Here is a 13,209-nt window from a genome sequence, read left to right as displayed (position 1 = left end):
ATGTGAAAAGTGTTCATATGTAGTAAAAACCTGAGAAATCCGTCCGTTTTGTCATTTGTTATCGCATCGACTTAAAGCCAGATCGACACATTGGCCGCTCTTCTCTCTGAAACGGTTGTACTTATCGTCTGCAAAGCTTTGTCGCGTGCTGCGGTATGCTGAGACACTACAAGCACCATAGTAGAACACAGATGAAGCTTCTAAGTTGAGGTAATATCCAGTAAGGAGTAGTACAATCCAAGTTTTAGGTATCGATTATTGATTTTTAGCTGGCTTTGGTGCCTTGGACATGAGCTAGGACCTTAAGATTCTGCATGAAAGGAGGACTAGCAGCCGAGTTTCACGGGAGAATGTGAAAAATGTTCATATGTAGTAAAAACCTGAGAAATCCGTCCGTTTTCGTCATTTGTTATCGAATCGACTTAAAGCCAGATCGTCACATTGGCCGCTCTTCTCTCTGAAACGGTTGTACTTATCGTTTGCAAAGCTATGTCGCGTGCTGCGGTATGCTAAGACACTAAAAGCACCATAGTAGAACACAGATCACGCTTCTAAGTTGATGTAATAGCCAGTAAGAAGTAGTACAAATCAAGTTTTAGGTATTGAATATTGACCTTTTAGCTGGCTTTGGTGCCTTGGACATGAGCTAGGACCTTAAGATTCTGCATGAAAGGAGGACCAGCAGCCGAGTTGCACGGCAGAATGTGAAAAGTGTTCATATGTAGTAAAAACCTTAGACATCCGTCCGTTTTCGTCATTTGTTATCGAATCGACTTAAAGCCACATCGTCACATTGGCCGCTCTTCTCTCTGAAACGGTTGTACTTATCGTCTACAAAACTATGTCGCGTGCTGCGGTATACGGAGAAACTAAAAGCACCGTAGTAGAACACAGATGAAGCTTCTAAGTTGATGTATTAGCCAGTAAGAAGTAGTACAATTCAAGTTTTAGGTATCGGTTATTGACTTTTTAGCTGGCTTTGGTGCCTTGGACATGAGCTAGGACCTTAAGATTCTGCATGAATGGAGGACTAGCAGCCGAGTTGCACGGGAGAATGTGAAAAGTGTTCATATGTAGTAAAAACCTGAGAAATCCGTCCGTTTTGTCATTTGTTTCCGCATCGACTTAAAGCCAGATCGACACATTGGCCGCTCTTCTCTCTGAAACGGTTGTACTTATCGTCTGCAAAGCTTTGTCGCGTGCTGCGGTATGCTGAGACACTACAAGCACCATAGTAGAACACAGATGAAGCTTCTAAGTTGAGGTAATATCCAGTAAGAAATAGTACAATTCAAGTTTTAGGTATCGATTATTGACTTTTTAGCTGGCTTTGGTGCCTTGGACATGAGCTAGGACCTTAAGATTCTGCATGAAAGGAGGACTAGCAGCCGAGTTTCACGGGAGAATGTGAAAAGTGTTCATATGTAGTAAAAACCTGAGAAATCCGTCCGTTTTCGTCATTTGTTATCGAATCGACTTAAAGCCAGATCGTCACATTGGCCGCTCTTCTCTCTGAAACGTTTGTACTTATCGTTTGCAAAGCTATGTCGCGTGCTGCGGTATGCTGAGACACTAAAAGCACCATAGTAGAACACAGATCACGCTTCTAAGTTGATGTAATAGCCAGTAAGAAGTAGTACAAATCAAGTTTTAGGTATTGAATATTGACCATTTAGCTGGCTTTGGTGCCTTGGACATGAGCTAGGACCTTAAGAATCTGCATGAAAGGAGGACTAGCAGCCGAGTTGCACGGGAGAATGTGAAAAGTGTTCATATGTAGTAAAAAAATGAGACATCCGTCCATTTTCATCATTTCTTTTCTAATCGACTTAAAGCCACATCGTCACATTGGCCGCTCTTCTCTCTGAAACGGTTGTACTTATCGTCTACAAAGCTATGTCGCGTGCTGCGGTATGCGGAGACACTAAAAGCACCATAGTAGAACACAGATGAAGCTTCTAAGTTGATGTAATAGCCAGTAAGGAGTAGTACAATTCAAGTTTTAGGTATCGGTTATTGACTTTTTAGCTGGCTTTGGTGCCTTGGACATGAGCTAGGACCTTAAGATTCTGCATGAAAGGAGGACTAGCAGCCGAGTTGCACGGCAGAATGTGAAAAGTGTTCATATGTAGTAAAAACCTGAGAAATCCGTCCGTTTTCTGTCATTTGTTATCGAATCGACTTAGAGCCAGATCGACACATTGGCCGCTCTTCTCTCTGAAACGGTTGTACTTATCGTCTACAAAGCTATGTCGCGTGCTGCGTTATGCGGAGACACTAAAACCACCATAGTAGAACACAGATGAAGCTTCTAAGTTGATGTAATAGCCAGTAAGAAGTAGTAGAATTCAAGTTTTAGGTATCGATTATTGACTTTTTAGCTGGCTTTGGTGCCTTGGACATGAGCTAGGACCTTAAGATTCTGCATGAAAGGAGGACTAGCAGCCGAGTTGCACGGGAGAATGTGAAAAGTGTTCATATGCAGTAAAAACCTGAGACATCCGTCCGTTTTCGTCATTTGTTATCGAATCGACTTAAAGCCAGATCGTCACATTGGCCGCTCTTCTCTCTGAAACGGTTGTACTTATCGTCTGCAAAGCTATGTCGCGTGCTGCGGTATGCTGAGACACTACAAACACCATAGTAGAACACAGATGAAGCTTCTAAGTTGATGTAATATCCAGTAAGAATTAGTACAATTCAAGTTTTAGGTATTGAATATTGAATTTTTAGCTGGCTTTGGTGCCTTGGACATGAGCTAGGACCTTAAGATTCTGCATGAAAGGAGGACTAGCAGCCGAGTTACACGGGAGAATGTGAAAAGTGTTCATATGTAGTAAAAACCTGAGAAATCCGTCCGTTTTCGTCATTTGTTATCGAATCGACTTAAAGCAAGATCGTCACATTGACAGCTCTGCTCTCTGAAACTGTTGTACTTATCGTCTGCAAAGCTATGTCGCGTACTGCGGTATTCGGAGACACTAAAAGCACCATAGTAGAACAATGATGAAGCTTCTAAAATGATGTAATAGCCAGTAAGAAGTAGTACAATTCAAGTTTTAGGTATTGGTTATTGACTTTTTAGCTGGCTTTGGTGCCTTCGGACATGAGCTAGGACCTTAAGATTCTGCATGAAAGGAGGACTAGCAGCCGAGTTGCACGGGAGAATGTGAAAAGTGTTCATATGTAGTAAAAACCTGAGAAATCCGTCCGTTTTCGTCATTTGTTATCGAATCGACTTAAAGCCAGATCGTCACATTGGCCGCTCTTCTCTCTGAAACGGTTGTACTTATCGTTTGCAAAGCTATGTCGCGTGCTGCGGTATGCTGAGACACTAAAAGCACCATAGTAGAACACAGATGAAGCTTCTAAGTTGAGGTAATAGCCAGTAAGAGGTAGTAGAATTCAAGTTTTAGGTATTGAATATTGAACTTTTAGCTGGCTTTGGTGCCCTGGACATGAGATAGGACCTTAAGATTCTGCATGAAAGGAGGACTAGCAGCCGAGTTGCACGGGAGAATGTGAAAAGTGTTCATATGTAATAAAAACCTGAGACATCCGTCCGTTTTCGTCATTTGTTATCGAATCGACGTAAAGCCAGATCGTCACATTGGCCGCTCTGCTCTCTGAAATGGTTGTACTTATCGTCTGCAAAGCTATGTCGCGTACTGCGGTATTCGGAGACACTAAAAGCACCACAGTAGAACACAGATGAAGCTTCTAAGTTGATGTAATATCCAGTAAGAAGTAGTACAATTCAAGTTTTAGGTATCGATTATTGACTTTTTAGCTGGCTTTGGTGCCTTGGACATGAGCTAGGACCTTAAGATTCTGCATGAAAGGAGGGCTAGCAGCCGAGTTTCACGGGAGAATGTGAAAAGTGGTCATATGTAGTAAAAACCTGAGAAATCCGTCCGTTTTCGTCATTTGTTATCGAATCGACTTAAAGCCAGATCGTCACATTGGCCGCTCTTCTCTCTGAAACGGTTGTACTTATCGTTTGCAAAGCTATGTCGCGTGCTGCGGTATGCTGAGACACTAAAAGCACCATAGTAGAACACAGATCACGCTTCTAAGTTGATGTAATAGCCAGTAAGAAGTAGTACAAATCAAGTTTTAGGTATTGAATATTGACCTTTTAGCTGGCTTTGGTGCCTTGGACATGAGCTAGGACCTTAAGGTTCTGCATGAAAGGAGGACTAGCAGCCGAGTTGCACGGGAGAATGTGAAAAGTGTTCATATGTAGTAAAAAAATGAGACATCCGTCCATTTACATCATTTCTTTTCTAATCGACTTAAAGCCACATCGTCACATTGGCCGCTCTTCTCTCTGAAACGGTTGTACTTATCGTCTACAAAGCTATGTCGCGTGCTGCGGTATGCGGAGACACTAAAAGCACCATAGTAGAACACAGATGAAGCTTCTAAGTTGATGTAATAGCCAGTAAGGAGTAGTACAATTCAAGTTTTAGGTATCGGTTATTGACTTTTTAGCTGGCTTTGTTGCCTTGGACATGAGCTAGGACCATAAGATTCTGCATGAAAGGAGGACTAGCAGCCGAGTTGCACGGGAGAATGTGAAAAGTGTTCATATGTAGTAAAAACCTGAGAAATCCGTCCGTTTTGTCATTTGTTATCGCATCGACTTAAAGCCAGATCGACACATTGGCCGCTCTTCTCTCTGAAACGGTTGTACTTATCGTCTGCAAAGCTTTGTCGCGTGCTGCGGTATGCTGAGACACTACAAGCACCATAGTAGAACACAGATGAAGCTTCTAAGTTGAGGTACTATCCAGTAAGGAGTAGTACAATCCAAGTTTTAGGTATCGATTATTGACTTTTTAGCTGGCTTTGGTGCCTTGGACATGAGCTAGGACCTTAAGATTCTGCATGAAAGGAGGACTAGCAGCCGAGTTTCACGGGAGAATGTGAAAAATGTTCATATGTAGTAAAAACCTTAGAAATCCGTCCGTTTTCGTCATTTGTTATCGAATCGACTTAAAGCCAGATCGTCACATTGGCCGCTCTTCTCTCTGAAACGGTTGTACTTATCGTTTGCAAAGCTATGTCGCGTGCTGCGGTATGCTGAGACACTAAAAGCACCATAGTAGAACACAGATCACGCTTCTAAGTTGATGTAATAGCCAGTAAGAAGTAGTACAAATCAAGTTTTAGGTATTGAATATTGATCTTTTAGCTGGCTTTGGTGCCTTGGACATGAGCTAGGACCTTAAGATTCTGCATGAAAGGAGGACCAGCAGCCGAGTTGCACGGCAGAATGTGAAAAGTGTTCATATGTAGTAAAAACCTTAGACATCCGTCCGTTTTCGTCATTTGTTATCGAATCGACTTAAAGCCACATCGTCACATTGGCCCCTCTTCTCTCTGAAACGGTTGTACTTATCGTCTACAAAACTATGTCGCGTGCTGCGGTATACGGAGAAACTAAAAGCACCGTAGTAGAACACAGATGAAGCTTCTAAGTTGATGTATTAGCCAGTAAGAAGTAGTACAATTCAAGTTTTAGGTATCGGTTATTGACTTTTTAGCTGGCTTTGGTGCCTTGGACATGAGCTAGGACCTTAAGATTCTGCATGAAAGGAGGACTAGCAGCCGAGTTGCACGGGAGAATGTGAAAAGTGTTCATATGTAGTAAAAACCTGAGAAATCCGTCCGTTTTGTCATTTGTTTCCGCATCGACTTAAAGCCAGATCGACACATTGGCCGCTCTTCTCTCTGAAACGGTTGTACTTATCGTCTGCAAAGCTTTGTCGCGTGCTGCGGTATGCTGAGACACTACAAGCACCATAGTAGAACACAGATGAAGCTTCTAAGTTGAGGTAATATCCAGTAAGAAATAGTACAATTCAAGTTTTAGGTATCGATTATTGACTTTTTAGCTGGCTTTGGTGCCTTGGACATGAGCTAGGACCTTAAGATTCTGCATGAAAGGAGGACTAGCAGCCGAGTTTCACGGGAGAATGTGAAAAGTGTTCATATGTAGTAAAAACCTGAGAAATCCGTCCGTTTTCGTCATTTGTTATCGAATCGACTTAAAGCCAGATCGTCACATTGGCCGCTCTTCTCTCTGAAACGGTTGTACTTATCGTTTGCAAAGCTATGTCGCGTGCTGCGGTATGCTGAGACACTAAAAGCACCATAGTAGAACACAGATCACGCTTCTAAGTTGATGTAATAGCCAGTAAGAAGTAGTACAAATCAAGTTTTAGGTATTGAATATTGACCATTTAGCTGGCTTTGGTGCCTTGGACATGAGCTAGGACCTTAAGGTTCTGCATGAAAGGAGGACTAGCAGCCGAGTTGCACGGGAGAATGTGAAAAGTGTTCATATGTAGTAAAAAAATGAGACATCCGTCCATTTTCATCATTTCTTTTCTAATCGACTTAAAGCCACATCGTCACATTGGCCGCTCTTCTCTCTGAAACGGTTGTACTTATCGTCTACAAAGCTATGTCGCGTGCTGCGGTATGCGGAGACACTAAAAGCACCATAGTAGAACACAGATGAAGCTTCTAAGTTGATGTAATAGCCAGTAAGGAGTAGTACAATTCAAGTTTTAGGTATCGGTTATTGACTTTTTAGCTGGCTTTGGTGCCTTGGACATGAGCTAGGACCTTAAGATTCTGCATGAAAGGAGGACTAGCAGCCGAGTTGCACGGCAGAATGTGAATAGTGTTCATATGTAGTAAAAACCTGAGAAATCCGTCCGTTTTCTGTCATTTGTTATCGAATCGACTTAGAGCCAGATCGACACATTGGCCGCTCTTCTCTCTGAAACGGTTGTACTTATCGTCTACAAAGCTATGTCGCGTGCTGCGTTATGCGGAGACACTAAAAGCACCATAGTAGAACACAGATGAAGCTTCTAAGTTGATGTAATAGCCAGTAAGAAGTAGTAGAATTCAAGTTTTAGGTATCGATTATTGACTTTTTAGCTGGCTTTGGTGCCTTGGACATGAGCTAGGACCTTAAGATTCTGCATGAAAGGAGGACTAGCAGCCGAGTTGCACGGGAGAATGTGAAAAGTGTTCATATGCAGTAAAAACCTGAGACATCCGTCCGTTTTCGTCATTTGTTATCGAATCGACTTAAAGCCAGATCGTCACATTGGCCGCTCTTCTCTCTGAAACGGTTGTACTTATCGTCTGCAAAGCTATGTCGCGTGCTGCGGTATGCTGAGACACTACAAACACCATAGTAGAACACAGATGAAGCTTCTAAGTTGATGTAATATCCAGTAAGAATTAGTACAATTCAAGTTTTAGGTATTGAATATTGAATTTTTAGCTGGCTTTGGTGCCTTGGACATGAGCTAGGACCTTAAGATTCTGCATGAAAGGAGGACTAGCAGCCGAGTTACACGGGAGAATGTGAAAAGTGTTCATATGTAGTAAAAACCTGAGAAATCCGTCCGTTTTCGTCATTTGTTATCGAATCGACTTAAAGCAAGATCGTCACATTGACAGCTCTGCTCTTTGAAACTGTTGTACTTATCGTCTGCAAAGCTATGTCGCGTACTGCGGTATTCGGAGACACTAAAAGCACCATAGTAGAACAATGATGAAGCTTCTAAAATGATGTAATAGCCAGTAAGAAGTAGTACAATTCAAGTTTTAGGTATCGGTTATTGACTTTTAGCTGGCTTTGGTGCCTTCGGACATGAGCTAGGACCTTAAGATTCTGCATGAAAGGAGGACTAGCAGCCGAGTTGCACGGGAGAATGTGAAAAGTGTTCATATGTAGTAAAAACCTGAGAAATCCGTCCGTTTTCGTCATTTGTTATCGAATCGACTTAAAGCCAGATCGTCACATTGGCCGCTCTTCTCTCTGAAACGGTTGTACTTATCGTTTGCAAAGCTATGTCGCGTGCTGCGGTATGCTAAGACACTAAAAGCACCATAGTAGAACACAGATCACGCTTCTAAGTTGATGTAATAGCCAGTAAGAAGTAGTACAAATCAAGTTTTAGGTATTGAATATTGACCTTCTAGCTGGCTTTGGTGCTTTGGACATGAGCTAGGACCTTAAGATTCTGCATGAAAGGAGGACTAGCAGCCGAGTTGCAGGGGAGAATGTGAAAAGTGTTCATATGTAGTAAAAACCTCAGAAATCCGTCCGTTTTGGTCACTTGTTATCGAATCGACTTAAAGCCAGATCGACACATTGGCCGCTCTTCTCTCTGAAACGGTTGTACTTATCGTCTGCAAAGCTATGTCGCGTGCTGCGGTATGTGGAGACACTAAAAGCACCATAGTAGAACACAGATGAAGCTTCTAAGTTGATGTAATAGCCAGTAAGAAGTAGTGGAATTCAAGTTTTAGGTATAGCTTATTGACTTTTTAGCTGGCTTTGGTGCCTTGGACATGAGCTAGGACCTTAAGATTCTGCATGAAAGGAGGACTAGCAGCCGAGTTGCACGGGAGAATGTGAAAAGTGTTCATATGTAGTAAAAACCTGAGAAATCCGTCCGTTTTCGTCATTTGTTATCGAATCGACTTAAAGCCAGATCGTCACATTGGCCGATCTTCTCTCTGAAACGGATGTACTTATCGTCTGCAAAGCTATGTCGCGTGCTGCGGTATGCTGAGACACTACAAGCACCATAGTAGAACACAGATGAAGCTTCTAAGTTGATGTAATATCCAGTAAGAATTAGTACAATTCAAGTTTTTGGTATTGAATATTGAATTTTTAGCTGGCTTTGGTGCCTTGGAAATGAGCTAGGACCTTAAGATTCTGCATGAAAGGAGGACTAGCAGCCGAGTTACACGGGAGAATGTGAAAAGTGTTCATATGTAGTAAAAACCTGAGAAATCCGTCCGTTTTCGTCATTTGTTATCGAATCGACTTAAAGCAAGATCGTCACATTGACCGCTCTGCTCTCTGAAACTGTTGTACTTATCGTCTGCAAAGCTATGTCGCGTACTGCGGTATTCGGAGACACTAAAAGCACCATAGTAGAACAATGATGAAGCTTCTAAAATGATGTAATAGCCAGTAAGAAGTAGTACAATTCAAGTTTTAGGTATCGGTTATTGACTTTTTAGCTGGCTTTGGTGCCCTGGACATGAGCTAGGACCTTAAGATTCTGCATGAAAGGAGGACTAGCAGCCGAGTTGCAGGGGAGAATGTGAAAAGTGTTCATATGTAGTAAAAACCTGATAAATCCGTCCGTTTTTGTCACTTGTTATCGAATCGACTTAAAGCCAGATCGTCACATTGGCCGCTCTTCTCTCTGAAACGCTTGTACTTATCGTCTGCAAAGCTATATCGCGTGCTGCGGTATGTGGAGACACTAAAAGCACCATAGTAGAACACAGATGAAGCTTCTAAGTTGATGTAATAGCCAGTAAGAAGTAGTGGAATTCAAGTTTTAGGTATCGCTTATTGACTTTTTAGCTGGCTTTGGTGCCTTGGACATGAGCTAGGACCTTAAGATTCTGCATGAAAGGAGGACTAGCAGCCGAGTTGCACGGGAGAATGTGAAAAGTGTTCATATGTAGTAAAAACCTGAGACATCCGTCCGTTTTCGTCATTTGTTATCGAATCGACTTAAAGCCAGATCGTCACATTGGCCGATCTTCTCTCTGACACGGATGTACTTATCGTCTGCAAAGCTATGTCGCGTGCTGCGGTATGCTGAGACACTAAAAGCACCATAGTAGAACACAGATCAAGCTTCTAAGTTGATGTATTAGCCAGTAAGATGTAGTACAATTCAAGTTTTAGGTATTGATTATTGACTTTTTAGCTGGCTTTGGTGCCTTGGACATGAGCTAGGACCTTAAGATTCTGCATGAAAGGAGGACTAGCAGCCAAGTTGCACGGGAGAATGTGAAAAGTGTTCATATGTAGTAAAAACCTGAGAAATCCGTCCGTTTTCGTCATTTGTTATCGAATCGACTTAAAGCCAGATCGTCACATTGGCCGCTCTTCTCTCTGAAACGGTTGTACTTATCGTCTGCAAAACTATGTCGCGTGCTGCGGTATGCGGAGAAACTAAAAGAACGTAGTAGAACACAGATGAAGCTTCTAAGTTGATGTAATAGCCAGTAACAAGCAGTACATTTCAAGATTTAGGTATTGATTATTGACTTTTTAGCTGGCTTTGGTGCCTTGGAAATGAGCTAGGACCTTAATATTCTGCATGAAAGGAGGACTAGCAGCCGAGTTGCACGGGAGAATGTGAAAAGTGTTCATATGTAGTAAAAACCTGAGAAATCCGTCCGTTTTCGTCATTTGTTATCGAATCGACTTAAAGCCAGATCGTCACATTGGCCGCTCTTCTCTCTGAAACGGTTGTACTTATCGTCTGCAAAGCTATGTCGCGTACTGTGGTATTCGGAGACACTAAAAGCAACATAGTAGAACACAGATGAAGCTTCTAAAATGATGTAATAGCCAGTAAGAAGTAGTACAATTCAAGTTTTAGGTATCGGTTATTGACTTTTTAGCTGGCTTTGGTGCCTTGGACATGAGCTAGGACCTTAAGATTCTGCATGAAAGGAGGACTAGCAGCCGAGTTGCACGGTAGAATGTGAAAAGTGTTCATATGTAGTAAAAACCTGAGAAATCCGTCCGTTTTCGTCATTTGTTACCGAATCGACTTAAAGCCAGATCGTCACATTGGCCGATCTTCTCTCAGAAATGGTTGTACTTATCGTCTGCAAAGCTATGTCGCGTGTTGCCGTAGGCGGAAACAGGAAAAGCACCGTAATAGAACACAGATCAAGCTTCTAAGTTGATGTAATAGCCAGTAAGAAGTAGTACAAATCAAGTTTTAGGTATTGAATATTGACCTTTTAGCTGGCTTTGGTGCCTTGGACATGAGCTAGGACCTTAAGGTTCTGCATGAAAGGAGGACTAGCAGCCGAGTTGCAGGGGAGAATGTGAAAAGTGTTCATATGCAGTAAAAACCTGAGACATCCGTCAGTTTTCGTCATTTGTTATCGAATCGACTTAAAGCCAGATCGTCACATTGGCCGCTCTTCTCTCTGAAACGGTTGTACTTATCGTCTACAAAGCTATGTCGCGTGCTGCGGTATGCGGAGACACTAAAAGCACCATAGTAGAACACAGATGAAGCTTCTAAGTTGATGTAATAGCCAGTAAGGAGTAGTACAATTCAAGTTTTAGGTATCGGTTATTGACTTTTTAGCTGGCTTTGGTGCCTTGGACATGAGCTAGGACCTTAAGATTCTGCATGAAAGGAGGACTAGCAGCCGAGTTGCACGGGAGAATGTGAAAAGTGTTCATATGTAGTAAAAACCTGAGAAATCCGTCCGTTTTCTGTCATTTGTTATCGAATCGACTTAGAGCCAGATCGACACATTGGCCGCTCTTCTCTCTGAAACGGTTGTACTTATCGTCTACAAAGCTATGTCGCGTGCTGCGTTATGCGGAGACACTAAAAGCACCATAGTAGAACACAGATGAAGCTTCTAAGTTGATGTAATAGCCAGTAAGAAGTAGTAGAATTCAAGTTTTAGGTATCGATTATTGACTTTTTAGCTGGCTTTGGTGCCTTGGACATGAGCTAGGACCTTAACATTCTTCATGAAAGGAGGACTAGCAGCCGAGTTGCACGGGAGAATGTGAAAAGTGTTCATATGCAGTAAAAACCTGAGACATCCGTCCGTTTTCGTCATTTGTTATCGAATCGACTTAAAGCCAGATCGTCACATTGGCCGCTCTTCTCTCTGAAACGGTTGTACTTATCGTCTGCAAAGCTATGTCGCGTGCTGCGGTATGCTGAGACACTACAAGCACCATAGTAGAACACAGATGAAGCTTCTAAGTTGATGTAATATCCAGTAAGAAGTAGTACAATTCAAGTTTTAGGTATTGAATATTGAATTTTTAGCTGGCTTTGGTGCCTTGGACATGAGCTAGGACCTTAAGATTCTGCATGAAAGGAGGACTAGCAGCCGAGTTGCACGGGAGAATGTGAAAAGTGTTCATATGTAGTAAAAACCTGAGAAATCCGTCCGTTTTCGTCATTTGTTATCGAATCGACTTAAAGCCAGATCGTCACATTGACCGCTCTGCTCTCTGAAACGGTTGTACTTATCGTCTGCAAAGCTATGTCGCGTACTGCGGTATTCGGAGACACTAAAAGCACCATAGTAGAACAATGATGAAGCTTCTAAAATGATGTAATAGCCAGTAAGAAGTAGTACAATTCAAGTTTTAGGTATCGGTTATTGACTTTTTAGCTGGCTTTGGTGCCTTGGACATGAGCTAGGACCTTAAGATTCTGCATGAAAGGAGGACTAGCAGCCGAGTTGCACGGGAGAATGTGAAAAGTGTTCATATGTAGTAAAAACCTAAGAAATCCGTCCGTTTCGTCATTTGTTATCGAATCGACTTAAAGCCAGATCGTCACATTGGCCGATCTTCTCTCTGAAACGGATATACTTATCGTCTGCAAAGCTATGTCGCGTGCTGCGGTATGCTGAGACACTAAAATCACCATAGTAGAACACTGATCAAGGTTCTAAGTTGATGTAATATCCAGTAAGAAGTAGTCCAATTCAAGTTTTAGGTATTGAATATTGAATTTTTAGCTGGCTTTGGTGCCTTGGACATGAGCTAAGACCTTAAGATTCTGCATGAAAGGAGGACTAGCAGCCGAGTTGCACGGGAGAATGTGAAAAGTGTTCATATGTAGTAAAAACCTGAGAAATCCTTCCGTTTTCGTCATTTGTTATCGAATCGACTTAAAGCCAGATCGTCACATTGGCCGATCTTCTCTCTGAAACGGTTTTACTTATCGTCTGCAAATCTATGTCGCGTGCTGCGGTATGCTGAGGCACTAAAAGCACCATAGTAGAACACAGATCAAGCTTCTAAGTTGATGTAATAGCCAGTAAGAAGTAGTACAATTCAAGTTTTAGGCATTGAATATTGACCTTTTAGCTGGCTTTGGTGCCTTGGACATGAGCTAGGACCTTAAGATTCTGCATGAAAGGAGGACTAGCAGCCGAGTTGCACGGGAGAATGTGAAAAGTGTTCATATGTAGTAAAAACCTGAGAAATCCGTCCGTTTTCGTCATTTGTTATCGAATCGACTTAAAGCCAGATCGTCACATTGGCCGCTCTTCTCTCTGAAACGGTTGTACTTATCGTCTGCAAAACGATGTCGCGTGCTGCGGTATGCGGAGAAACTAAAAGCAACGTAGTAGAAC

The sequence above is a fragment of the Schistocerca gregaria genome, unplaced genomic scaffold, assembly GCF_023897955.1.
Source record: "Schistocerca gregaria isolate iqSchGreg1 unplaced genomic scaffold, iqSchGreg1.2 ptg000159l, whole genome shotgun sequence".
Lineage (NCBI taxonomy): Eukaryota > Metazoa > Arthropoda > Insecta > Orthoptera > Acrididae > Schistocerca > Schistocerca gregaria.
Note: the sequence above shows the minus strand (reverse complement) of the source record.